The sequence below is a fragment of the Ananas comosus genome, linkage group 18, assembly GCF_001540865.1.
Source record: "Ananas comosus cultivar F153 linkage group 18, ASM154086v1, whole genome shotgun sequence".
Taxonomy (NCBI): domain Eukaryota; kingdom Viridiplantae; phylum Streptophyta; class Magnoliopsida; order Poales; family Bromeliaceae; genus Ananas; species Ananas comosus.
Genome location: NC_033638.1, coordinates 2054155 through 2080500, shown reverse-complemented (window position 1 = coordinate 2080500; position 26346 = coordinate 2054155).

The following is a 26346-nucleotide window of genomic DNA, read 5'->3' as shown; positions in this document are numbered from 1 at the left end:
AAAGCTGAAATTAATCATACCGGGCCAAGGGGAGCTACGGCACGGCAGGCGGCAACCCGGAGGCGGGCACGCCGGCTGCAGGCAGGTGCTGGCGACGGAAGGAGGTCGGGGTGCGCGTCAACCGGCGATGGAAGGCAGTGGCTGCAGCGGGCAATGATGCCCTAGCCACACTAAGCCGAGGAGAGCACGGCCCAAGTTTGGCCGACGGGGAGCTCCGACGGCGGCGGACGAGTGTTCGACACGGATCAGGGATCACCCGATATCACATGGCGATGTATTCCATGGCGAGTGTTCGACCATCACCCAATATCATATGGCCTAAAAAGGTAACCTCCGAAAGCCAAAAATCGCACTTCTTTAGCTTGGCATAAAGCTTATCTTTTTGGAGTATTTACAATACGGTTCTCAAATGCCCCTCGTGTTCCTCTTCGCTCCGTGAATAAACCAACAAGTCGTCAATGAACACCACGACGCATCGATCCAACAACGGTTAGGGATGTCAATGGGTACAGATACCCGAAATTTTATCCGAACCCGAACTCGAATGAAACGGATATATCCGATGGACATGGATATGGATTCGGATATGGATATCAAAAATAGAAACCCGACGGATATAGATTCGGATATGGATTTTGATTATACCCGACACGAACCAGAACTCGACCCGAACCCGAATTCATTTTGTATTTTATATATATAATATATATATATATATATATATATATTATATATATATATATATATATATATAATATATATATATGTATATATTTGATGTGTGAGATCCTTGGTGTTTGGTGGTTGAGGCTTGACTGACAGCTCTGTGAGAGTGTCGGGACAGCTTAGTCGCGGTCTGGCGTGAAACAGACGCAAAACGGACTCTGTGCGACGCGAAAGCAGCATTTAGTAAGAAAATCTGCAAATAGCAGTTTCCTGCTTGCTGTACCGGTACAGACATCACGGTGTACCGGTACACTGCTCAGGGCTTCACTCAGCTTGCTCTCGGGTTGGCCACTATACCGGTACACGGGCCCGTGTACCGGTATGCCAGGGTAGGTAGGAGGACTTTTTGGTCTTTTTCCACTTCGTTCGTGTCACCCTTTCTCTCTCACTGTATTTAGGCTTGTGTAGAGCTAAGAGAGAGTGAGTTTTCCCTGTCCTTATTCTCCTCTCTCTCTAGCCTGGACCGTGGGCAAGGAGGAGCTCGGGTGGAGTTCGAGTGTTATTGATGTCGCGCCGCGGTGCCATTTGAGTGTGTCTTCATCGTCGTGGTGCTGTGAGGAGGCTGGGTGAGCGTGGTTTTTTGCCGTTCTCGACGTTGCGCCGATTCTAGAGGGGTTTTCGAGGTGAGTGATCCATTGACATCACTTCAACTACTTTAAGCTCAAGGATGCTGTTTTTGCAGATTTCCTGCGTCGACCGTTGGCGTTTCGGCTCGTGTGCGACGTAGGAACGTCGGATTGCAGTGAGACTTGGTTCGTTTGATTTAGGACTTCGAGAGGAATCCACGAAATCTAAGATTGCAGGATTTGATGAAGGTTAGCTTGGTCGAACCTTATTTTACCCTGCTGTTGTTATACGTGGACAGAATTGATGGATTTCGATTGTAGAGCTTGGAGTTAGCTCGATTTTTGGACTTGGAGGACTTCGGTCTATCAAGCAGGTTGTTCCGCAGCTGAGGGAGTTCTTTGCTGCCAGGGATTAGCTATTAAGGTGGGTTTATCATCGATTTTGCTCCTAAGTATATGTATAGTAAACATGTATAGTTTCGACTTCGGAATATCCTGTTGTAGCTCAAATTCATTGGTTGGGTTATTGTATGAAAGCTAAATTGGGAGCATGAATAGTAATTGGTTGAATATACATGTTGGACTTGGAATTTGACTTAGGAGAAAACCAGCGATTCGACCTGTCATATGATTCTACTACCTGATTTAGCTCTAGGAGCCGTGGTTTGATTGTATCACTGTTGTTTCAGCGCGGTGGATACCCGGGGTAGTTTAGAATGCATTTACGCTCGGGCGGGATGCCGAACTTGGGTAATATTTAATTGTAGGTTCTACACTGTCTTTTCTGCTCGCTCCTTAAGCTTTTGTGCTTCGTATCCCCGCTGTTAGTGCGCGATTGATACTCAGATAGCTTCTGAAGCTGTTGTGCTTTGTATCCCCGCTGTTAGTGCGCATTTGATACTCAGATAGCTTTGGGAGTTGTCGCGGATAGTATCCACACTGTTGTGTGCTTTTGATACGCTGAAAGCTTAGAAGCTGTAGTAGAACTGTATCACCGCAGTTTGTTGGCGGTGGATACCCGGAATAGTGTAGAATACAGTTACGCTCGGGCGGAGACGCAGAGCTTATTTTTTTACAGCAGTGTCTAGGCTGTTTCAGACTGTCAGGTGCCGTCGGGGTTGACGGTGGACCAGATTGCGGGTTTTGCATCAGTTTGTGCCGAGAGTACGTGAGTCTTGATTGTTAGACCAGTTGGATTCTGTTTACTTGATTATAGCCTGTGAGAGCCTGATTGAGCTCAGTAGAGATACGCTTGCATACTCGGTTGGGTAGCGCCCACGAGTGCCACTCCGGAGTCGGGCTTTGTGCGTTTGCGTTGTATAGTGTCCTGGTTGGACTTGCTCACCACGGACTTGTTAGTGTGGAGGTAGCATTTAGGATTCGATAGGCGGGACGGGTGCGTTAACAGTCCCTAGGACGGGTGTTTTCACAGTCCCTACGGATTTAGGTCTGAGGCTGCATTACTCGACAGATAGTAGTATTGGATCATGTTAGGATAGTGGCATATAGCTGTAGATTTGTTCCAGCTTCCTTTTCTATCACTGAGTTTAGATCTGTAGACTTAGTGGGTGGACCTATGATATTGAGGGCGGCACCCACTAAGGACTACTTGTTTTACAGTAGTTCTCACGCCCTGTTGTTACCCCGTTTTTGCAGAGCCTTCGTCTTCGGCTGCTGCTATTGCTGATCAGGATCGAGGCAAGGGCGTCGCGAGTTAGAGCCCTACCCGACGAGCCGAGCTAGAGGTGCCCCTACAGCAGGTAGTTGTTTTTGTTGGAGTTCATGTACATACATATTTAACTCGCCGGTGTGAGTAGTTTTGTATCTTGATTTTTGGCGTATGTATATGAAACTCGGTTTGTTTTATTTCTGGTTCTTCTAGCAGCTCTATACTACTGTTTGTAGTATTGTATGATTTACAAGTACAGTTATCGCTTCGTATACAGGGGAAATTCCTTTGTATACGGCGGATTTGTCGGCGTGCCCGGGAAACGTGTAATTCGGGGCATAAAAGATGTTATATTTGAATTTGTATTTTAAAAATTTAGATTTAATATAATATATTTTGAAATATTGAAAAAAGAAATAATTGTTTCGGGTTTAAATTTTCGGGTTCGGGTTCGGGTTCGGGTTTCGAATTTTTGGTCGGGTTCGGGTTTGGATATGAATTTTTAAAATCCGTCGGGTTCGGGTTCGGGTTCGGGTCTCGGGTTTGGAGTCGGGTTCGGGTTTTTAAAAATCTACCCTGAATTTGACCCGTTGACATCTCTAACAACGGTCAAAAGGCTCGATTCATTAAGTCCATAAATGTTGCCGGGATGTTAGTAAGCCCAAACGGCATTACCGTGAACTTGTAGTGGCCATACCGCGTACGACACGCCGTCTTGTGCACATCCTTCGGCCTGATCTTCAATTGGTGATATCACGACTGAAGATCAATCTTCGAGTATACCCGCAACCCTTGCAACTAATAGGACAAATCATCAATCCTCGGCAAAGGGTACTTATTCTTGATTGTCACTTTGTTCAACTCGCGATAATCCATGCAGAGTTGAAGTGTTCCATCTTTTTCTTCACAAATAGCACCGGAGCTCCCCACGGTGATACGCTCGGCCTCACAAAGCCTTTATCAAGCAAGTCTTGCAATTGGGCTTTCAACTCCACTAACTCCGCCGGTGCCATTCTATACGGAGCCTGTTGGCTTAAATGGGCCAGCATCCTGCCATGTGGCGGGAGGCCATGTGGGCCGAGTCATGTTCGAAATGGCGTGAGGCTGGGTTGGGCCGAGTCATGTTCGAAGTGGCGTGAGGCCAGGTGGGCCGAGTCACAATCGAGACCCGTGGGTGCTGTTTCTGTACGCTGTACGCTTTAAGTGAATTGGTTGCGTATTTCTAACAGCTCGAGCTTTTGGGATTAATGGTTAGCGCCAACGATCCGACAAGTGGTATCAGAGCCAGAGGTCACGGGTTCGATTCTTGCATGCTGCAAATGTGTGCAGGTGCTGGAGGGGGGATTGTTGGCTTAAATGGGCCAGCATCCTGCCCTGTGGCGGGAGGCCATGTGGGTCGAATCATGTTCGAAATGGCGTGGGCTGGGTTGGGCCGAGTCATGTTCAAAGTGGCGTGAGGCCAGGTGGGTCGAGTCACAATCGAGACCCGTGGGCGCTATTTCTGTACGCTTTAAGTGAATTGGTTGCGTATTTCTAACAGCTCGAGCTTTTGGGATTAATGGTTAGCGCCAACGATCCGACAGAGCCTTCGAAATTGGCGCTGCCCCGGGAACCAAGTCAATGACGAACTCGATCTCCCGGTCCGGTGGCAATCCCGGTAACTCCGCCGGAAATACATCCGGAAATTCATATGCTACTCGGATATCCCCGAGTTCCGGGTGCTCCCTTTGAGTCTCTACCATTGTCGCCAAATAGGCCACACATCCACCCTTAATCATTTTTCTTGCCCTCGCCGCCGATACGGTCGCTGCGAAACACGAGCTCTTGCAAGCACGATACACTAACTCCTTTTGGTTAGGCTCACAAAAAGTGATCACCTTGCTCTTACAATCTATAACCGCATAGTACTTCGAGAGCCAATAGATCCCCAAGATTACATCGAAGCCCCACATTTGGTTTAGCACTAGTAAGTTTGCCGGCATAACCTAATCACCTATCTTAACTGGACACACCGCGCACTCCTTGTGAGCACTAAATAAATGCTCTGGTGCATTAACCCACCAATAATCTGGGCTATACAACACCTCAATGCCATGAGTTTTTGTAAATGATGCGCCAATAAATGAATGAGATGCACCTATGTCAAATAAAGTTCTAGCTCTAGTACCATTAATTAAGACAAAACCCGCCATCACGTCATCTTGTACGGCAGGCTCCTCCACCTAAGTGGCGAAAACCCGTCCACTCGGTGCTCGAGATCTCTCGGCTGACGCGGTGCTGATAAGCGTCCAGCCGACATAGCCGGTGGCAACCTCGCGAGCTATCTCGGAGTAGAAGAAACTGATGCCGCCGTCGGTGCAGACGACGTCCAACTCAGGCAATCCCGGGCAATATGTCCCGTTTGGCCACATTAATAACACTTTCTATCACGCTGCGGGCATGCCGGCGATCAATGATCACCGCCGCAAATAGTACAACGAGTGGGCCTCCAACTCCTCGACTGCTGCCGGGGATACCGAGGGGGCTTCTTTGCATTCGATCAACCCTCAGCACCACCCGCAGTCCGCTTTTTCTCTCTATCCCTTTCCTTATCCATAGACCTGCGTTCTTCTCGCGCGTAGGCATTGTCGTGCTCCGCCCACAATGCTCGATCGAAGACCTGCGCAAAGGTTGTGAGCTTGAATAATTGCACGGCCTTGTAAATATCCGGCCGAAGTCCTCGCAATAACCAGTCGGCCCGATCCCGATCATCCCTAACCACATCCGGGACACAATAAATAATGTGAGAGAACTCCTGCTGAAATTCTCCCACCGAACGGTCTCCTTGCCTCAACTTGCGGAACTTATCTTGTAGCTTCCGCTTCACCGTATCGGGGAAATAATTCGCGAACATCAACCTCCGAAACTCCTCCGAGAGTATAGGCGGAAGGTCGGAAGATCGATCACGCTTCACCCGTTTCCACAACACCTCACCGCTTTCTCAAAACAATGAGTGGTGAGGTGCACCTTGTCCTTCTCTAAGGTATATATATCCTCGAAGAGCGATTCCATCGCGTCGATCCATGACTCCATCGACGGCTCCACCTTTTTCCCGTCGAACGTAGGTGGGCTGAACTTCTTGAACATGATGAGAGCGGCAAGCGCACGCTCTCGCTCCGCTTCCATAGTCGCACTATCAGGATTTGAGGTTCCCAAACCAGCTGCCACCGCCGCGACTGGTATAGCCGCCGCGGCAACGCCCTCGGCCGCACTCGGCATCACTACAGGGGGTGCATGTTGCTCGACACCCACTTGAGCCGCCGCCGCCTGCTGTCGCTCTAAGGCCTCTTGAAGTCTTTGAATTTGCTCCCCTTGATGTTGCACGGACTCCGCTTGTTGCCACACCACTCCAATGAGTGCGGACACTTGCTCCCGAAGCTCCCCGTCACCACTTGCTCCGGATTGCTCAGGAGCCGCACTCGGTTCCTCGGGCATCGACCTTGTATTCATTCTCATTCCGAAGCATTATGTCGTCGGCCGCCCAACGCAACACGAGCAGAGAATAAATATCAACTTGGATTAGCCCCTAACCACATTAGAGACATACTAACATCACCTAATCCATAACGCTTTCGCTATCAATTGATTCCACGTCGCTCATGTTCCCTAGATCCCTAAGTTTTCCATCCTAAGGGTTTCTAGGTCCATCCTATACTTTCACTTTTCAGGCTTTGATACCACTAAATCTGTCACGCCCTGGGACCGGCCCATTTGGTCGGTTCGGGCACGTCGAATAGACGCCGAACGGACAGCACCTTCCTTGTCCGCCCAAGGCTCAACGCAAGTACAGATCATGTATATATAAATTCTACACGGCGGAACAAAGATATACATGGCTTGCACGAGGGCAAGCAATAGCCAAAAGTGAAAGTACTAAACTAAACAATATACAAGTAATATGATCAACTTTTAACCACATACATGCATTCAACTTTTACATTTACATTCTTTTCATCATTTCTTTTACATCACAAGAATTCTCAAAATATAAGCCTTTACATTCATACATAAGCTCTCTTTACATCATTTATCACATTCATAATACTAACATCATCAAATACAAAAGATAATATAAAGAGGGTATGAACTAAACAAGTATGAAACCGACTCGGGTAGTCACTGTCTATGGCGCGATACTTTTATCGCGATCGTCGGTCGGCTCACTCGGTCCGGCTCTGTGGAAATAGTGGGGTGAGAACTACAACAAAGTTTCCAGTGGGTTCGGCCGCCGACCTTGCCGACTTTCCCACTAGGTCTAAGTCAGGCATAATAGAAGAATAAATAGATAGATAGTAACCAAACTATACAAATGCAGCTAATATGCCTGAACAAGATATAATCAATAATGATGCTCAAATAAAATGCTCTTGATGCATGCAAGATCACATTTTCATTACTCAATCTTTTGGCTAACTCGTAGGTTTGCCCTCAATAGACTCACCAACTCAAATCCCTACTATCGGGGAGATACTCGCTACAACCCGACGGGACCGTTCTCTGGGGAGATACTCGCTACAACCCAGTGATGACTACTTCGGAGCTCATCGCTCGAGGGGGTGCGACTGCCCTCAAGCCAAGACTTATAGGTGAGTATGATCCAATCCTTAGCTATAAGGATGTCAAGTTCAATCCATTCCTTAACTATAAGGATGCCTCAACTTTGAGGATGCTATGTCACATATGCCATTTTTTTACATTCTTTAAACTCATTCATTAGTGCCACACACTAAATGTTCTTTATATTCATTCTCATGCATTTTTGACTCGTTAATGCCACATACACTATGTGTTTATCTCTAGCATTCAATACTCATTAATGCCACACTTGTACACTAGCATTCAAAACTCATTGTTGCCACTCTACTATCGATGTCATAATGTCATTTGTTCTCATTGTCACTAGATTCTTTGCCTTTTCTAGGTTCTTATCATCATTCATGCATACATAGGGTTTTACAAGTTCTCATTAGTTTACAATCATCTCATATGCATTTGTACTCACAATATGCAACAACAAACTCTCAATCACCCTACAATGCATGAAGCTCAATATACACATATGCTCAAGAAATGATATTTTAGACATAAAATAAAATTCGAGGATTTCAAAAAGAACCACCCACCTTGTAGGGTTGCTAAGGTGCTACGGTTTGATTTTCGTGATTTTTAGCCGCCTATTCTCTCGCCTGCGGCAAAACGAAGCCGAAATAGGCTTTTTCTCCAATATCTTCGGGTAGACTCGTCGGATCTTCGAACCGAGTCTCCTAACGCGTCGAAAATACCTTCAATTTGGTTTCTACATGATCAATTTATATTTAAACCAATCTATGACAAAAGCCTCAATTTTGGAGCCCTAACAATGCTCTATAGCACATACACCGTATGAATCTTGGAGATAAGCAAAAACAAGCTTAACATCATCTAGAAACTCATCTAGATCCACTCTTAGGGCATTTGAACCAAACCCTAGAGTTCTACCATGAGAGCTCATAAACAACATGGTCTCAACATGAGATTCCAAGGTCTCTCTTAGATTTTCTTTCATGTAAGAAGATCAAAACCAAGTGTTCTAGGGTATAAAACCAAATCCTAAACAAGATCTTACAAAAAACCTCACCTTAGCCCAAAAGCTCACCAAGCTACACCTTGTAGGAGAGCCCTTGATCCTCCCAAAGCTCCAAAATCTCCTCTAAATCTTCTCTAATCTCCTCCAAACCACCTTGGGGAAGAGCTCCTAAAGAGAGAGAGTGAGAGAAATAAGAGAGGAGGAAGTGTTCACTGCTGTGAACAAGAGAAGAGAGGGTGTGGGGTTTTTATAAGCCACCACAATTGCATTTAAGCCCTCCAATTTCTTTTATTTGCAGTAGACTCAACCTACTGTTCTCAGCACTGCGTACCGATACGCGGATTCTTGTCACCGGTACGCCCCTGTTCAATTGTCCAAACCCGAGAGCTGCTGTTCTCGGATTGCTGCCTGGTACCGGTACGCACCAGGGGTGTCATCGGTACGCGGACTCCAGTGACCAAACCCGAGAGCAACCCTCTCGGGTGGCCGGCCTGGTACCGATACTACTTCCTTATTACCGGTACGTAGCACCCAGATCAGAGTTTTGGCAGTGCTTAGGCTCTATTTCGCGTCGAACAATGTTAAAACCTATCAATCTCACTTGGAACTCAACTTTAACCCCTCTAACACTGTAGGGATGTCATATGGACTTTGCCCAACCATCTCTCTCGCACGCTTTGGTCAATTTGACTAAAGTTCGATATAGTCTACCAAAGTTTCGGTATATTACAGTTACGAGCTTCTTAAAAGCTTCCCACGAAATTCACCAAAAGTCAAATAGAAATTAGGTGAAAATTACCTTTGACCGACCAAGCAAAACTTGTTCAAGGCTCGAGTCAACCCAATGGAGCTTCAAATCCAACCTACAAGAGTGTTCTACACTCATCAATTCCATCCAAAAAGCTCTCCAATGAAAAGCCCCGAAACAAACCCTAGTTTCTGCAAAACTAGTTTTTCCACCAAAAATCTGTTGCAAATCTCTCAATTAGAGAGTAAAAGGACAATACTAACCTCAAATCAAGCTCCAAACCAAGCTATAAAATGCTAGGGTTAGAGTTCAATCCTCAAACAAGCTCTTCTCTTCAATCCCGAGCTCCCCTTTGAAGCCTAGATGCTTGCATCCAAAGAGAAGAGAAAGAAACAGAGATCAAACCCAAAGATTTGAGGGTAAGGAGAAGAAATTCAAAAGAGAAGAGAGGAAAAACTCACTTCTTCTCCTTCTCTAGCTTCAGCCAGCAAGAGGGGAAATGAGGGGGTGAGAGACATGTTATACAAGTTGTAATAATATCCCTAAAGCCACTCCAAAATATAGAAATTACTCTCAGCACGAAACACAACATTGAGTATTGGTACGCGATTTGGAGTACCGGCACTCGACGGTCAGTTCTGGGACCTGAAGACTAGTATCGCAGAACCCAAACGTTGGAAATTCTGGTTTTCACTGCGTTTCGGTACTCACCCGATGCAGTACATGTCACGCCCCGGATGTCTCGTTCCCCGGGCACGTCGACAAATCCGCCGTATACAAAGAAATTTTTCCTGTATACGAAGCGACAGCTGTGCCTGTAAGTCAAACACTACTACGAACAGTAGTAGAGAGCTGCTAGAGAAAACAGAAGTTAAACAAACTGAGTTTCATATACATAGTCCAAATCCAAAATACAGAGTTACTCGCACTAGCGAGTTAAGGCTACTATGTACATAAACTCGAAACAAAACATCTACCTGCAGTAGGGGTGCCTCTAGCTCTGCTCGTCGGGTAGGGCTCTAACTCGCGACGCCCTTGCCTCGATCCTGATCCGCGGAAGGCGCAGCAGCCGAAACCTGTGGCTCTGCAAAACAAGAGTAACAACTGGGCGTGAGAACTACTACAAAACAAGTAGTCCTCAGTAGGTACCGCCCAAAACAACATCGGTCACCCACTAAGNTAACACACCCTCGCCCGGCCTCCTTGCGATGCTACGGCGACAAACGTAGGCTCGAACGGCTCCACGGCGCGACGTCGACGGCGAATCCGAGCTTCGCGGCTACCTCTACGCGGCTACCTCTACGCGGCTCCTCCGCTTCAGCTCTCCACTCCACACGAAAGAGAGAAAGAAAAATATAATTAGAGAGGTGTAGGCTGTTCCCTCAATTAATTGAATGGATAACCATGCATGGGGGCACGTAGCATCCACACATATATATATATGTATAGACATGGGCATGTGGCATCCATATATATATATAAAGGATACTACAGTACAGATATCCAGAGTTGAGTTCCACAGAATCCAAGAGCTGCCCAATTTGGTACTCTGCAAAGTTTCGGTACCTCAAGTCCAGTACTGATACACAACACAAATATTGTAGTTTTGCAGAATTTGATTTTCGGAGTCCGTTTTCGCGCTTATAAAGCCTTGAAAACACTCCTAAGCTCTCCAAACTCAGTCAAAACCTTCAGAATAATGTTAAGCACTATTCTCTCACTAGAACTCCACAATTTGTAGAAGTTTAGTGCGCTACATTTTATGTTCTTTCATTGAAATCACCACCAACAATTCTTCTATGAGCTCCGTATGGAGCGATTGTGCGAGGGCTTTGCGTGTGGGCTGAGGATTCGGTGGACGCTCGATGTCACGCCCCCGTCCCGAGGCCGCTACCAATTTGGCACGGTTCGGGCGCAGCGAACGGACCGCCGAACGTACAGTAACTCCTCTGCCCGCCCAAGACTCAAACGACGAGATCATGTACACAAGTTCCTAGGAAGTACACTTGATTACATACATGATCATACAACGATAACGAAGCACAAACAGTGCATATCAACCAAGAGCAAGCAACATGAGTAAAGCATACAAGTGATCAAAAGAGAGATACTTAACTATTGAATTCATTAATTTCGATACAATTATTTCATCCTTTTACATTCTTCCAAAATATAAATACAATCACTCGAACCTCACCCTATACATCATCTACTCTCAAACATAAAACATAGGGTGGAACTAATGCAGAAGGAAGCAAAGCTAGCTATGGATACCCCTAGGGCGCTATGCCTTTGCCACGATCCTCGCGCTCACCGGGGACACTCGAACTCGGACCTGTAGCGAGTGGGGTGAGAACTAACTTCCATAGTTTTCAGTGGGTTCGGCTGCCGACTCTGCCGATCTCCCCACTAGGTCTAAGCTGGCACAGATAGATATGCAGATAGATAGATATTTTGCTGAATTGAAAGTATCTATAATAAACAGGCAGGTATACAAAATGAACATCTAACTATGCCTCAATCTGAAATGATGCATGCATGTGTCATAAGGTAAGGCTAAGTAACCAACTACTATGCACAACAATAATGTTACTCGTCCGGTTACCCAATCTCTCAGCGAACTCAAGGCTCGCTCACAGTCTCACGTGTGTAAGTCTCATAGGGAAGGAGGCTAACTGCTCGTTTACCCCCGAGACCGCCTGAGGACAGCTACAATTGTAAGACACTGAACTTTTGCAAATAGCAGAGTTCGAGTGTGTGGAACGATGTGTGGATCAATCCTACATGTTCTAAAAGGTTAGAACAAGTTTTTGGATAAGTTAGAGGTTGATTGGAATGCTAAAAGTGAGAAAATACATTGAACTGACGAAATCAGCATTTTTTCTGCTTGCTGTACCGGTACAGCCATTACCTTGTACCGGTACAAGCTGGCAGAATTGTGGCAGCAAGGCTATTTTGGTAATTTCACCCTTGATCCTTATCTATTAGACCCCAGCTCGACTAGGGATGTTCAGATATGCATGTTTGAGCTCAGAGAAGTGCTCTTCCTTCTCCTTTTCTCTCTCTCTCTAGGGTTTCTCTCTCTCTACGAAGAAATCGTCGATTTTGCTCGTTTTCGTCGCCGCGNTCGACTTGTACATTGCTCTGATATCAGGATAGGACTTTCTTTGTTTTGCTCCCTATCGACTTGCTTTCTTCGTAGACGCCTTATATACTGCAGGTGTATGGCGGGTCTGTGCACGTATCGGATATGCTTCCGCTGGTACCCGGGCGTGACAACAATTGTCACGACCCGCAACCACCCGCCTATTTGGCCGAGGTCGCGGCACCGCCGACAGACCGCCGAACGGACAGAGTCTACCCTGTACGTCCTAGGCGTCGCAATCAATACAAGTACAAGAAGTTCCAACCAGGAACAGTATTCAAGCAAGATTGCATAAGGAAGGTATCAAACAACATAACAACAATGGTCCAAGGGCATCTACAATGGCCCCCCTCGAGTGACGACCTCCGAAGTGCACTACCTGTGTGGAGCTACCACGACAGGCGCAGACAGGCTATGTGAGCTTGATCCAATCTCATGAACTGGGAACACCCTACCAACTAAGGTTGGTCCCATCATAGAATCGAAGTATTCTAGTTCTCAATCCCATAGTGTTCGACTACACTAAGGTTTTCATGTTTCATATTAACTAGATGCCACTCGTTCTGTGTTCATTGTTAACTAGATGCCACTCGTTCTCAATACACTAGTTTGCAATATACTAGGTTCTTATTCACATAAACATGTTCATCACATATAGGGTTAACTATCTCATGTTCAACTCAGGCATACTAGGTTCAAGTGCTATATCAACTAAGCTACAACGACGCTAGCATGCGAATATAAATATAAATGACTAAACTCCCTATATGCATGATGTTCAATATGCAATTTGATCGACGATAGAACTTAGACATAGAGAGCAGTTCAATTGCTTCGGGATGGCACTCCCCCACCTTTTTGGTAGTGCCATGTAGCTAGTAAACTCGACGTCGCGATCCTCATACGTCGCTTCAACTCCTCGAGCCAAAACGAACCCTCGTGTACTCGTTTCGGCGATATCTTCGTACTCGCTCGTCGTATCGACGAACCGTCTTCGCCCACGCATTCGGTGACATAGTAATTAGGTTTTCAACCCATCAAAATAGATCAAAACCCTAGATTTCCAAAAACCCCAAAACGTGCCCTAGGTTGGCAACGATAAAGAAATCCTTGGTTCGAGCCTAAAATTCGAGCTAGAACCATCTATTTAACTCCCTTAGGTTCCATTCGAACCATTTCTAAACCATAAAACCCAAGTTCAAAGGATTCACCATTGTAGGGTTGAGGCTTACCTTCAATACCAAGCTCCAAGCTTGAGGGAGAGACTCCTTCCTCTTTCTCTTCTTCTCCTTCTTAGTCTTCTCCTTCCTCTTTCTCTTCTTCTCCTTCTTCTTCTTCCTCTCCTTCTTCTTCTCCTTCTTTTCTTTCTAGAGAGAGAGAGAGGGAGAAAGGGTAAGAGTGTGAGGGGAAAATAGAGCAGTGAGGGAGAGACGAGGGTCCCCCATCTCTCATATAGGCCATTTTGTAATTAAACCCCTCAACTTTCCACTCTACAAAATAGCCCTCCCCGGGCAATTTCGCAGTGAGGGACCGGTCCCAGGTCGGGGAGACAGGTCCCCGAGAGCCTCCCATTCGGGCAGAGGGGATTTCGCGTTCGGAAACCGGTCTCAGCCTGAGAGACCGGTCCCCGGGAGACCAGTCCTTGCCTGAGAGACTCGGTTCCCGAGAGTTGGATTTTTGGGACTTACCCAAATTTTTGGCTCTCCCGCTGGGTTAACGTTTGGGGACCGGTCCCTCCCTACCAGGGACCGGTTGCATCAAGGATCCCCGCCACACCAGCCGATGGGACCGGTCCCTCCCTGCCAGGGACCGGTCCCGGAGAGCAATTTTGCTCCAGTGCAGGTTTTTGCACTGATGCTCTCGCGGACTCATTCTTAATGCACTTTATGCATTTTAATCGCCTTCGGACTTTCCGAAATCTACACACTCGACAATCAGTTGATTCTAAACGAAGTCTAATCCTCGGATTTCAAGAATTCACTTCCTTACACTCGAGGATTTGGGGCGTTGTTGCTGCAAGGAGTCGCGGCGTGATCGGTTGGAGGAGTTCAATCGATCGGGGACCAACGAAAACGATCTACTTTGAAGTTAGGGTAAAGATTGAGTCGTGGATTCGGTAAATCATCTTGTACTTTCTATTAATAGTGGATTGTTTCGTGTGATCGGTCCCGTCGGTTTTACTCCTCTTAGAGTTTTTCCACATAAAAATCTCGGTGTGTTGGCATTAATTTTTTCGCATTTAATTTTTATTGTATCGAGTTGGTTGGTTTATCGTTTACATCTATTCATCCCTGTCACACCCCGTAACCGCCAACTTGGTCGGTTCGGGTACATCAACAGACGCTGAACGGATAGAGTTTTTCCTGTCCGCCCAAGGCTTAACAAATATCAATCATGTATATTTAGTTGCCCAGGTAAACTGTAAGGACTGAGACTTTTGCAGTGTAGCTAAACTCTCAGTTGATGATGTTTTTGTGTGTAATTTAATTACAAAAGCACTCGTCAAGTTTCGGATGAAAATGAGTTAAAACGGAAATTCTACGCGATTTCCAAGTTTCACTTAAAGTGAATAGTAACTCAATTTTCTCGGAGAAGCCACGGTGGGAAGTTGGCTTCTGGCTTGTATCGGACTTCGTTCATAGCGGTCCAATAGCTCGTTTCGATCGGTTCAGCTGTTCTGGAACTATTGGCGCTGACGGATTTTGAGTTTGACGCACGGATTTCGAGAAAATCCAAAAATACTTCTTTTATATGTAGTTATGTGTTATTCCTTCTATTTGGAACCAAGAGATTGGATTTTGTCCGAAATCCGTGTCGATCGTGGTGAAACGAAACCGTAGCTTGTTGTCTCGGTCGGTGCCTGATCGCACTGGTGCAATCTGTTCGCAAATCTAACGACGCAGATCTGGGATATTGCGCGTTGATCGGGAGAGGTCTTGTGAATGGCAAAACGGTAAAATTTCGCAAAAGTCACGATATTTTATGTATTCGTTCGGTGGGATCGCACGTGGAGGGGTGCCGCGCTTTTACACGCTGCTGTGAAGGACGCGAGTAATAAATGCTTGAGTTTGGGACTTATTTGCCCAAAGTTGCCCACACTTAGTATTTATAGCTCTTTAGGGTTTGGAGCCGTGTTAACCCTAACAGCCCGGAGCCGCACCCCCACCACCTCACCGCCACTTCCCTGCACCTGCTGCGTACGCCCAGGCCGCCGCCGATGATGCCGGCTGGCCAACCGCCGCCGGAGCCACCCTTCCCCCTCTCCCTCTCTCTCTCTCCTCTCGGGTTGTGAGGAAGCGCGGACTGCCGCGACCTTCAGACCCTCCGCCAGGGTCGTCCCGTGCTCGGCGAGCCATCCACGGCCGAGCGCCGCCACGCCGCGCTGAAGCCGCCTCAGGCAGCTAGAGCGAGCACAGGCCGAGGTCAGCTCGTAGCCTCTTCCTCGCTTTGCCGCCGCACTGGGTGACTCCAGTAGCACCTTCCCGACGTCTGGCCGCCGGCCGCCGCCGCCCCGAGCCGCCCAGAGTGCCGCCGCCGCCGCCTCGGCCAGCCCGCAGCTGCCCCAGACCTGCTCGGGCCGAGGCGAGCGTGCGACTCCACCCCTGCACCGCCGCCACTTGGGGCCGCACCCGAGGCGTCCCTCCGGCCTCCTGCTATCCTTCTCCGCCGTCTCGGAGCTCCCCGGCCGCCGCCGTGGCCGCAGGTGCCCGCGGAACCCGTGCCCTAGCCGTGCGGGCTTGTCTTGTTCCTCCGCCGCCGCCGCCGCTTCCGGCCGCCGACTGAGGTGAGCACCTCACTCCTCACCTCACCCGCACCCATTACTGGCCTCTGCGCGCGCCGCCGTGCAGCCGGAAGCCGGCCGGAGCAAGCTTGCTCCGGCCAAGCCCGAAATAGGGCTTAGTTGGGATGGTTTACTATTCCGAGCTTCTCGAGCCTCCCCGATCTCTACGGAAGGGAGCATGATGATACTGGCAAGTTTCTGATCATCGTGCTCACCTTAGTTTCTGTCGGGAAGGCCCCGTTCCGCTGTTTTTGCGGTGTCGACCCTATGGAGCCTTTTTGGCTGTTGTTCTGTGTTTGTGCGTGCTTTTTCGGCGATCCGAGGCTGTTCCGATGCCTCCGGAGGTGAGCACGGTGACCGCTGGTCAGTGCTGATCACGGTGCTCACCTTATTTTGGATCAGCTGTGTCCGGTTAGTCCTGTTCGGCGTGATCTCCCTTGACTGCGCGCTTTTCGCCGAACCTTCGGGTTGCTCCCGTGCTTCCCACAGTGAGCCGTTGTGCTCTGGATCATGAGCACGGCCTCCGGTACGTCGAGACCAAGCTATACGTGTCTCGGCAGACCTTGAAAGTCCTCGGTTTGCGTGAACTAGCCACTTGATCGCTCAAATCACATAAAATGATAGGATTTTATGTAATTTGAGGGACTTTTATGCAATTGTGCACCTTATGGCTACTGTGGGCAATGCATTGGAGTGTGTGGTAACCTCTGGACTGATTGTCCATGATCCAATAGCCTTTGCGGAAATCGAAGAGTCGGTTACGGTGCGTTTTTCAGCGAAATTCGCCGAAAGAACGCGGATTTGATTCGGATTTCTTCCGACGTGGTTTGGTTGTCCGTTGAGTTGTCGCTGAGCCTTGTTGGCTGGTCACCATCATCATTTTGTGGGTTCGATGATGACGGGTGAGCGACGGTGGTTCCGGTGTCGAAATAGACACTTCTGGGAATCCGGATCCGAACAATTATCCGACGATAATTGTTGGGTTGTGTTACCTTGTGTTTACTGCCAAGACATTCAAATTGGTGTGTTTTGTGGCAGCGGGTGACTCGTGGTACGAGTTGGTGAGTTTCGGGACACTTAGTGGGTCCCGACGGCGTCCCGGTGTGGTTTTCGGGACTTCGGGCGAACGGTAATCGGTATTGGGAAACCGATCTTCATGAAATTGTTTGTGGGGTTGTGGATACTGTGATTATTAGTTGTGGGTTAGATACTAACCCGGTGGACCCTCTATAGGCCCTGTCGACATTCTTTTGCAGTCAGGAGACAGACGCGACATCCTTACAGGTGGGTACTTCGATCCGACGTCGGTACAGTGGTGCACGCTTGGTGATGGTTTCTTACCCTTACTCTTCTGTTGTTACTATCGCATAGTATATTGAGCCTTGCACCCTTGTTTATTCGTTATACTCTACTCGTTGTTTGCATGCTTAGTATCCTGAGTAGGAGTAGAGTAGTTCTATCTACATGCGTATCTGTTGACCTAGTTGGTCTGTAGTTGCATTCCGTATCTGTTGACCTAGTTGGTCGGTTGTTGCATTCCGTATCTGTTGACCTAGTTGGTCGGTTGTTGCATTCCGTATCTGTTGATCTAGTTGGTTGGTTGTTGCATTCCGTATCTGTTGACCTGGTTGGTCGGTTCTCGTACTTCGTATCAGGGACCTTGTTGGTCAGTTGGACTCTGTGGACCTTGGGTCCAGGCAACACATCGACTCTCTTGTCATGTGTTTCGATCTGGTTGATCGTGGTTTGGCGTTGTACGCCCTTGTTTCTGGCTTCGGCCTAGGCACCGGCTTTAGCCGGATTTCGTTTGAGCATATCAGCATGATTTAGTCACAGCACTGTGTATTCTAGACACCAGGTTGGTTTGGCCACCAACAAGAGGTGTACGTATCCGGATAGGTCGTCGGTGACGCATGAATAAGCTCTCAGTGTCTGCTCTGTGACAGGCAACGCTTGAGGTCTGCGGACCAATATAGCAGCATCAGATTGGGTATATTTGGACTTATCGTCTGGTTGACGCATATAACTATAGTAGCAGTTGTCGCTTGTATATCTTCAGTTCTTTCGTTAGATTGTCTTGCTACTATAGTCTTGTTACATGTATACATTCAGTTGTTCATTATAGTAGCGGTAGTTGTACTTTCTTTCATATACATGTCTCTTTCATTTATTATTATTGCTACTGTATTTTCTACTGACCCGTACTGTTGTTTAGCTCTTCCTGATCCGGTGAGTACTCCTCGCCTTCATCGGCTTGCGGTACCCACTGGGAGGGGAGACATGTTTACATGTTCGCACCTCCCCCACTATTTTTCAGGTATCGCGAGCGGTGAGGGTTGAGATAAGACGTGAGATACGTACGTAGCGGTCGATAGAGCTTCCGACCCAGGTTATTCGGTTTAGTTTCTACCCTTACTGTCCTGTTGATATAGCTTAGATAGTTTATATGGTTCAGTTTTGGGTATTTCAGTTAATTATCATATTTTGATTTGGCTTTATGAATGTAATAAAAAGGATTCGTTGTTTTCGTAAATAAAAGGTTTTCTACTCCTCGTGGTAGCGTTTTTAAAGAATAAAAGTTTCCATGTAGAAAACAGTTTTCAAAAGAATTTTCTGTGGATTTATGTTTAAATATTGAATGTATAACTGTGATGTGAATGGTGAATGAATGATTACATAGTCGTTTTTATATTCATTTGGTTGTGGTTGTACCTGGGATACTTCTTGTACTTGTGCGACGCCGTGCAAATACAGGGGAGACTCTGTCCGTGTGAACAGTGGATTTCCTGTATTTGTGGCGGATCTGACATTCCCTGGGGTTAGATTTTCAAAAAAAAAAAAAAAAAAATTCGCGGTGTTTTTAACCTGAAGGGACCCCGGGGCGTGACATAAACATAGTCAACATACATGAATTATGCAAGTAGAATACAAGCAAGAGTAAGAGAGAAATACTAGCTATTACATTCACATTTGATTATTTACATCCATCCACCAAGTACATACATGTGGTTTACATCATTTGCCTCATAACACGTTTACATCCAGAAAAGTAACCTCACCAACATACATTATCTCTCAAAAGGGTACATGATACTCTAATGCATAGGAGGCTACTATCTAGGGCGCTATGCCCTTACCGCGATCCTCGGCCGGTTCGCTCGTGCTAGGCCCTGCAACAAAGTGGGATGAGAACTAATAATAGTTCCCAGTGAGTTCGGCCGCCGATTTCGCCGATTTTTCCACTAGGTTTAAGCAGGCATATGTAGAAAGGGTTAGCAATATAATAATCATCTAGCATGCTACTATGTCTTGGCAATATAAAACAATAAATAGGTACGATAAACATGTATTAGCAACTACTATGCTCATGATGCATGCCTTTCATATTTCATAACCCAATCATTCCGGCTAACCCGAAGGTTAAGCCCCAACTCACAGCCGAATCCCGAAATGTGAGGAGACGTCTGCTACACTCACTCGGGACCGTCTGCGGGGTAGCTACGTTAACCCCTACCGTGAAGTACTCCGGAGACCACTGCTTGGGTGGAGCAACCACCGCCAAGTGAAACAGACGTATGTGAGCATGATCCAATCCTCTATCCCGAGGATACCCTACCAACTAGTGGTAACGAAGCCATGGAAGATACCAATTCCTATCCTCATATCATGAGTGTTCTCAATGTACTATCCAAATGCCACCTTTGAGGCCACAATGTTTCTAAGTTCTCATCGTCATATCTGAATGCCACCTTTTAATGTCACTATGTTTTCTAGGTTCACAATGTCATAGCACTATAGAGTTCTTTGTTCACAACCCAATCCTCATGCACATAGTCACTATATTCCATCTCATATTTCTACAAGTACCATGAGAGCATGCAAGGAATGGAATAACCAACACAACTACTCTACAATGCATGATATCTATACATGAACATACATGGCCAATGAAGCAACATAGGCATAAAAGAAAATCCGATTGTTTCGGATAGCACCCCTCACCTCTTAATGATGCCGAGGTGCGAGAATCCTAGCCTCACGATTTATAGACGTCGTTTTGGCTCGACCCAACGCAAACGAATTGAAAATCGTACTTTTCTTCAACGATTCGCCACACGCTCGTAGGAACTCCAATTTGAGTTCCCCACCGTGTCAGTTTTACCTTCAATTAGGTTTCAATAGGGTCAATTTACATCTAAACCCAACTCATGGCAAAAACCTCTCTAGAAACCCTAAAAACTCATTATTGCAAGAATACACATAATACTCAATGATTCATGCAATAATCAAGCATAGCATTACCTAGGGTTTCCATATAACTCATTTCTAAGGGATTATACCAAAACCCTAACTACAAACCACCAAATCTAATCGAGCTTACCTCAACTCAAGCTTCCTCTCAAGCCAAGGAAGAAGAAGAAGGAGAAGCTTCACCTCCAAGCAACTTCTCTCCACCAACTCCACCTCTTGGAGTAAACCCTAGGAGAGAGAGAGAGAGACTTAGAGAGAGAAAGACCTTTCTCTTTGTTTGGTGTGTGAAAGGGAAATGAGAGAAATGAGTTAGGAACTCATCCATATACCCTCTCATTGCACACTTGCACATAGCCCCTTGCACAATTGACCCCCCCAGTTCAACCAGCCACTTTTCGTGTACGGGGTCTGGACCTTATAGCCAGGGTTCGGACCCCGAGAGCATTTCCACTGTGAAAGTTTTTGGAATTTCTCCACAATGCTCTCCAAGGCCCTTCACACCCTTATAAGCCATTCCGAACTTTCGGAACGCTCAACGGACCTTTCCGAAGCGTCCAACACCACACTTTGGTCAATTTCGACCAAAGTTCAGTTTACGCGTCAATGATTCATTACCTTACAACCCCCCTCTAGGTGTGTTTATACCTTTTAGATCTTAGGGCCTTATAACCTACAGGTTCACTGCATTTAAGTCATTCGCCAGTTAATAATGAGTTAAGCTAAGCAAAAACAAGTGGTTAAGTACTTAAAGATGGTGAACCATTTACAGCTTATATGAAGGCGATGAATAGTTTACCGCATTCATAGGATTTTATATTTTTTCAGTAGATGTTAAACCATTTAGTGCTTTCATCTTAATACGGCGAATGGTTCACCATCTTTATATATTCCCGCGAACTTGGCACTCATGTGTCTACCCAGAGTCTATTTTTACAAATATAAATTTGAGGGGGTCCAATTTTATAAATTTTTTTTTGAGACGGTTAGTAGACTAAAAACACCAAAATAAGACTCAGAAATTATTAAAATGGTTTCTCTCTATATTTTAGAGTATTCCTCATTCTATTCAATATATAAATTTTACAAAGTGTTACGAATAGCATTACATGCATAAAAGAAAATAAGTTGAAATGATAAAATACAATCATAATTTTCTTTTTTGAGTGGATTGAAATCAATCTTGATGTGCGTATATTTCACAAATAATCCTTTACGATATTTCCTTCTTGAATTTAATTGAGCTTTCTAGTTGGTCTCTCGATCATCTTCATGAATTATTTTCTTGACATGAAATGATATATTTTCTCACTTGCAATCTTATCTTTGATAGTTTTCCATTATAGCATGATCTTTTTCCATTAATGGAAAGTATTATTTTTGATGAAAATCTTCATTAATATCAAGTACGTAGATCAATGCTTATAACAATTTTTTCCATTTGTTGTTGGATCTCATTGCATAAAAATGTAGATGTAACTTCTCGTCAGTATCTATAAATGAAGCAACAATTTGTTTTCAACAATCCAGGACAAATTTTAATAGATTAGATTAAAATTGGTTGGGATGGTTAAATATGTGAGACCCATTTTTCACCTAATATATGTAAACTAAGTTTGAATAGCCCCATATGATGTACTGAATAAAAAAAATTTATATTAATAAATTCATATATTTTAGATTCATATTGGCATGTTTGTTTAAAGCGGTAATTGCCTATATACCCCTCAAAACTTCGGAAATATTTTATTTACCCCTACTTCTTTTTTCTTTCCAATATACCTCTCATATGTTCTTCGTTATTCCAAAATATCTCTACAGTTATCACCTAAGTTAACTTGGGTTAAATGTGAGTTAAGTATCTATCACAGTTAAAAAAAATTAAAATACCACTTTTGCCCTTAACTTAAAGGCAAATAAGAAATGTTGGTGATGGTAGTATGATATATTTGAAAAGACCAAAAAATAAAATACTTTTTGTGCCCCTAACTTAGGGGCAAATAAGAAAAGTCGGTGCTCATAGAAAGGTATATTTGAAAGCACAAAATAGTAATTTCATAGAGATGACAGAGTTTATTAACAGATTTTAACTATAGGGGTATATTTGAAATAGATTGGAATGTAAAAAAGGTATTTTCAATATTAGCCTTCTAATGTGATAACTCTGGTTAATGGTTGGAGAGATGAGAGAGAGACAGAGAAAGGGCGTGCACCTAGAGGGGAAGAGGAAGAAGATTGTGAAGCGATTGGCATGGGCAGACGAGGTTGGTCGAGAGTTATTGGAGGTGTTTGGGAGCAATGATACAGCTGAGAAGATGTTAGCTAATTCCAGTAAGAACCCTCTTCGTGATCAGAACGTTGGCCTTAATGATGGACATCTAAGTGCAAGATGGGGCTGTCACCTAGAGATCCAAGAAAGGGAGGCTTGAACAGGGTGGAAGGTGGAGAATTTATACCTCCATTTACTGCCCTTGGATCCTATAAGGACGCGCTGCTGAGGAAATTGAGCCCACCTCCCCTTGCATTCACTTCTAAACCCAACCGGAAACCTTCCACTTCCAGCCCCAAGGCTACACCATTTCGGTACCAAGCGAGGCGGTGCTTCAGGTGCCTCGCTCGTGATCACACTATCGCTGTGTGCCGCGACCCTGTAAGGTGCTATAGGTGCTTCAGAACTGGACACCGAGCTCACCATTGCAAGGGTAAGACAGTTAAGACAGACGCTGACATGATTAGGGCTTACTGGCACCGGGGGCTGGCACCTGCTTCTATGGTCTACGTCCCGTACACTGAGGAGTACTTGGGTAGAAGGGAGCTTCGCCGCAACGCCGTCCTGGCGGACTTAATCTGGCCAGTGAATGTGGGACCTGACCCTATACGCTTCATTGCCAACGCTTTGGCCAATCGTTTTGCGGGGTACACAGAGGATTTCTCGGTCGCACGTTAGAATTCGCAATTTTCCTTTCGGAATGGGTCTCCGCTGATGTGCTGATCAGAAGGGAAGTTCTCTCCCTCAGCGAGTTTTGGATCCGATGCTATCCCTGGGGCCAATACAGAAATGCCCAACCGCACCGGCTACAATACTCAGCGTGGATCCGCCTGCTCAATCTTCCGTTCGAATGCTGGACGGTGGCACGGGTGGCGGCCATTGTTTGTGGCTTCGGGCGATTTATCAAAGCGGATGCGACAACTAGGGCGACGACGGACCTCAGAGCTTTCCACTGCCTGATCGCCCTTGACTTGGTAAGGGACATCCCCCAAAACCTGTCTGTAGTGCTCGGGGAGGAGACCTTCTCCATCAGGGTTCACTTGGAGAGCTGGGAGAGGGCGGCAGAGGTTGGAGGAGACGACCCTCCCACGGAGCCGCAGAATGGGCCTAACGACGACGAGCAAGGTGGTCGGGGGGGTGACCAGGAAAGCGAGGGCGTTGACGAAGAGATGAAGGACGAAGCTGGGGTTCTTGAGGAAGCGGACCCTCTCCAGCAGTTGCTCAGGGCTTCTCCCATCACGACGGGCCAGCGAGCTCGCAAAGCGGCCGAGAAAGGCGCCGTGGCGGTTCTGTGAGTTCTCAGGGCGGCAGAGCATCGCCCCGCGGTGCTGCAGTGCTCACCCCCGTCGGCCAGGCAAGGCGCTGCTGTGGCTAGGGTCGCCGCGGCGGACCTGCGGGTTTCCAGGGCGGCAGTGTGTCGCCCCGCAGTGCTGTAGCACGCACCCCCGTCGGCCAGGCATGGCGTCGCTGTGGCTAGGGTCGCCGCCGTGGACGTGGGACGGCATCGCGGTGCAACGGCTTGTTATGGCGCTGGGTCCGAGGCCCTCGGCTCATTATTTTCGAGGCAAGCAAAGCTCAGGGAGAGTACCACATTTTGCATGAAGAAGGAAAAAAGGGAGAAGAGACTTCAGGGAAGGCCTGCTTACTTCCTCCATGTCAAAGAGGCTTCATCTTTCTCTTCTGCCAAAGGGAGAGCCTAGGAAGGCGGGCTCCTCGATCTTGGCTGACGCGGAGACCGAGGCCTTTAATGCCTTGAGTCAGATCTCGGGACCAAGGCAGAAGCTAGCTGGCTTGCCTGCTATGCTTCTATCTAATTCCCTTTGCCTGGTGGGCCAAGTAGTGATTGGTAGGAGTGGGTGCGGGCCGGTCCCAGTGCTTGTGATTGGGCCTTTTGTGGTCAAACGGGCCTGGGGGCCTCATGCTTTTTTCTCCCCCAACTCTTGGCTGGTTAGGCTTGATTATTGGGTTGTGGGCCGTTGTTTACCCATTCTCTCCTTGGGCTGAGCATTTTGGACCATGTGTCAAGCTGGGACGTTAAGGACACAGGTAAAAGAGCTCGATCACCCCCATCCATTGACCTGAAGGTGGATACTGTGACTGCTTTACCCTACGATAGCCAACTCGATCCGTTCGTCTCTTCCACCCTCGACAAAGACCACGAATGCGGGATTGACCACCGGGACTCGCTGACCCAGGTTTTAGCTACTCTGGATGATTCGGATACTACCTTGCGTTCTACCCCGCCACGGGCTAGCAAGCGTCTCGCCAACATGACCAAGATCTCAATCTTACACGAGGCTATGTCTAGGAAGGCTGGTCTCCGTGAAGGTAGGGATGGGAGCGCAAACGGAAAGTCCGTGAAGAAGGTCATCGCCAAGAGTAGGTTGTGTAGGGTGACGCTGACTGAGAGCGAGGCGACGAAATTCGCTGAGCTACTGTACGACTGTGTGTAGCCTGGGAGTTGGTAGCAATTGTAGTCACCGATTTTGGGCTCCTTTTTGGTGTCAGTGTCTACTCATGTTTTATGTTCCGAGTCTGTAGCTGGAACGTTAGGGGGCTTAACGACCCATCTAAACGTAACGTCGTTAGGGCCGTACTTTCGAAATTTCACAATGTGGTTGTCTGTATTCAAGAATCAAAAGTTAATCATGTCTCAGGCAGGGTCCTTTTTGCGTAGTTTTGGTGGCTCCTTTCTCAACAAATGTGTGTACCTCAAATCGAACGGCGTCTCGGGGGGGATTATCACGGGGTGGAGCTCACGCTTTTTCAACTGTCAAGAAGTTCTAGTGAGGAAAATTGTCATTACTGTTCTTCTTTCCTCCGTCACGCGCAACACAAACTTCTATGTTACCAATGTCTATGGCCCCGCTTCGTGGGACGGCAAGGAGGAGTTCTTTTCCGAAGTGGCTCATATGAAGGATCGTAGTGAGGGCAAGTGGATCATCTATGGAGATTTCAACAGTACTCGGGGACAAGAGGAGCGGAGGGGAAGACCATGGAGTTCCAAAGCGACAGCTCTTTTCAACGATCTTATCAATGAGTTAGCTCTGATCGACTTGCCCCTGACTAACCAATCGTTCACATGGTCCAACATGCAGAAAACCCCGACTCTCGCGAAACTCGATCGCTTCCTAATCTCCACGGAATAGGAACAGAAATTTCCCTTTTCTAAAGTCGAAGCACTCCCTAGAGTCACGTCTGACCACTGCCCTATCCTTTTTACTGTGAAACGAAGTGCTAACGTGAGGAACAAGTCCTTTCGTTTTGAGGAAGCATGGTTGAACCACGACGGTTTCATCACCAAATTGCCGGATTGGTGGAAGGAAGGCACCCAGGGTACGACAGGTAAGTCGGCCATGCTCACCTTCACCGCGAAGCTGAGACACTGCCGCCAGAGGATCAAAGAATGGTGTGCCAACGAGTTTTACAGTATTAGAGGAGTAAAAAATTCTCTAATGGATGAAATCCAGTCGATCGACAAAGCAGAAGAATTAGGAGAACTCTCACTGGAACTACAATCAAAAAGAGAAGATCTTAAGGCCAAGCTACGAGGGGTCCTTAATGACGAAGCTTCGGTCTGGCGAACGCG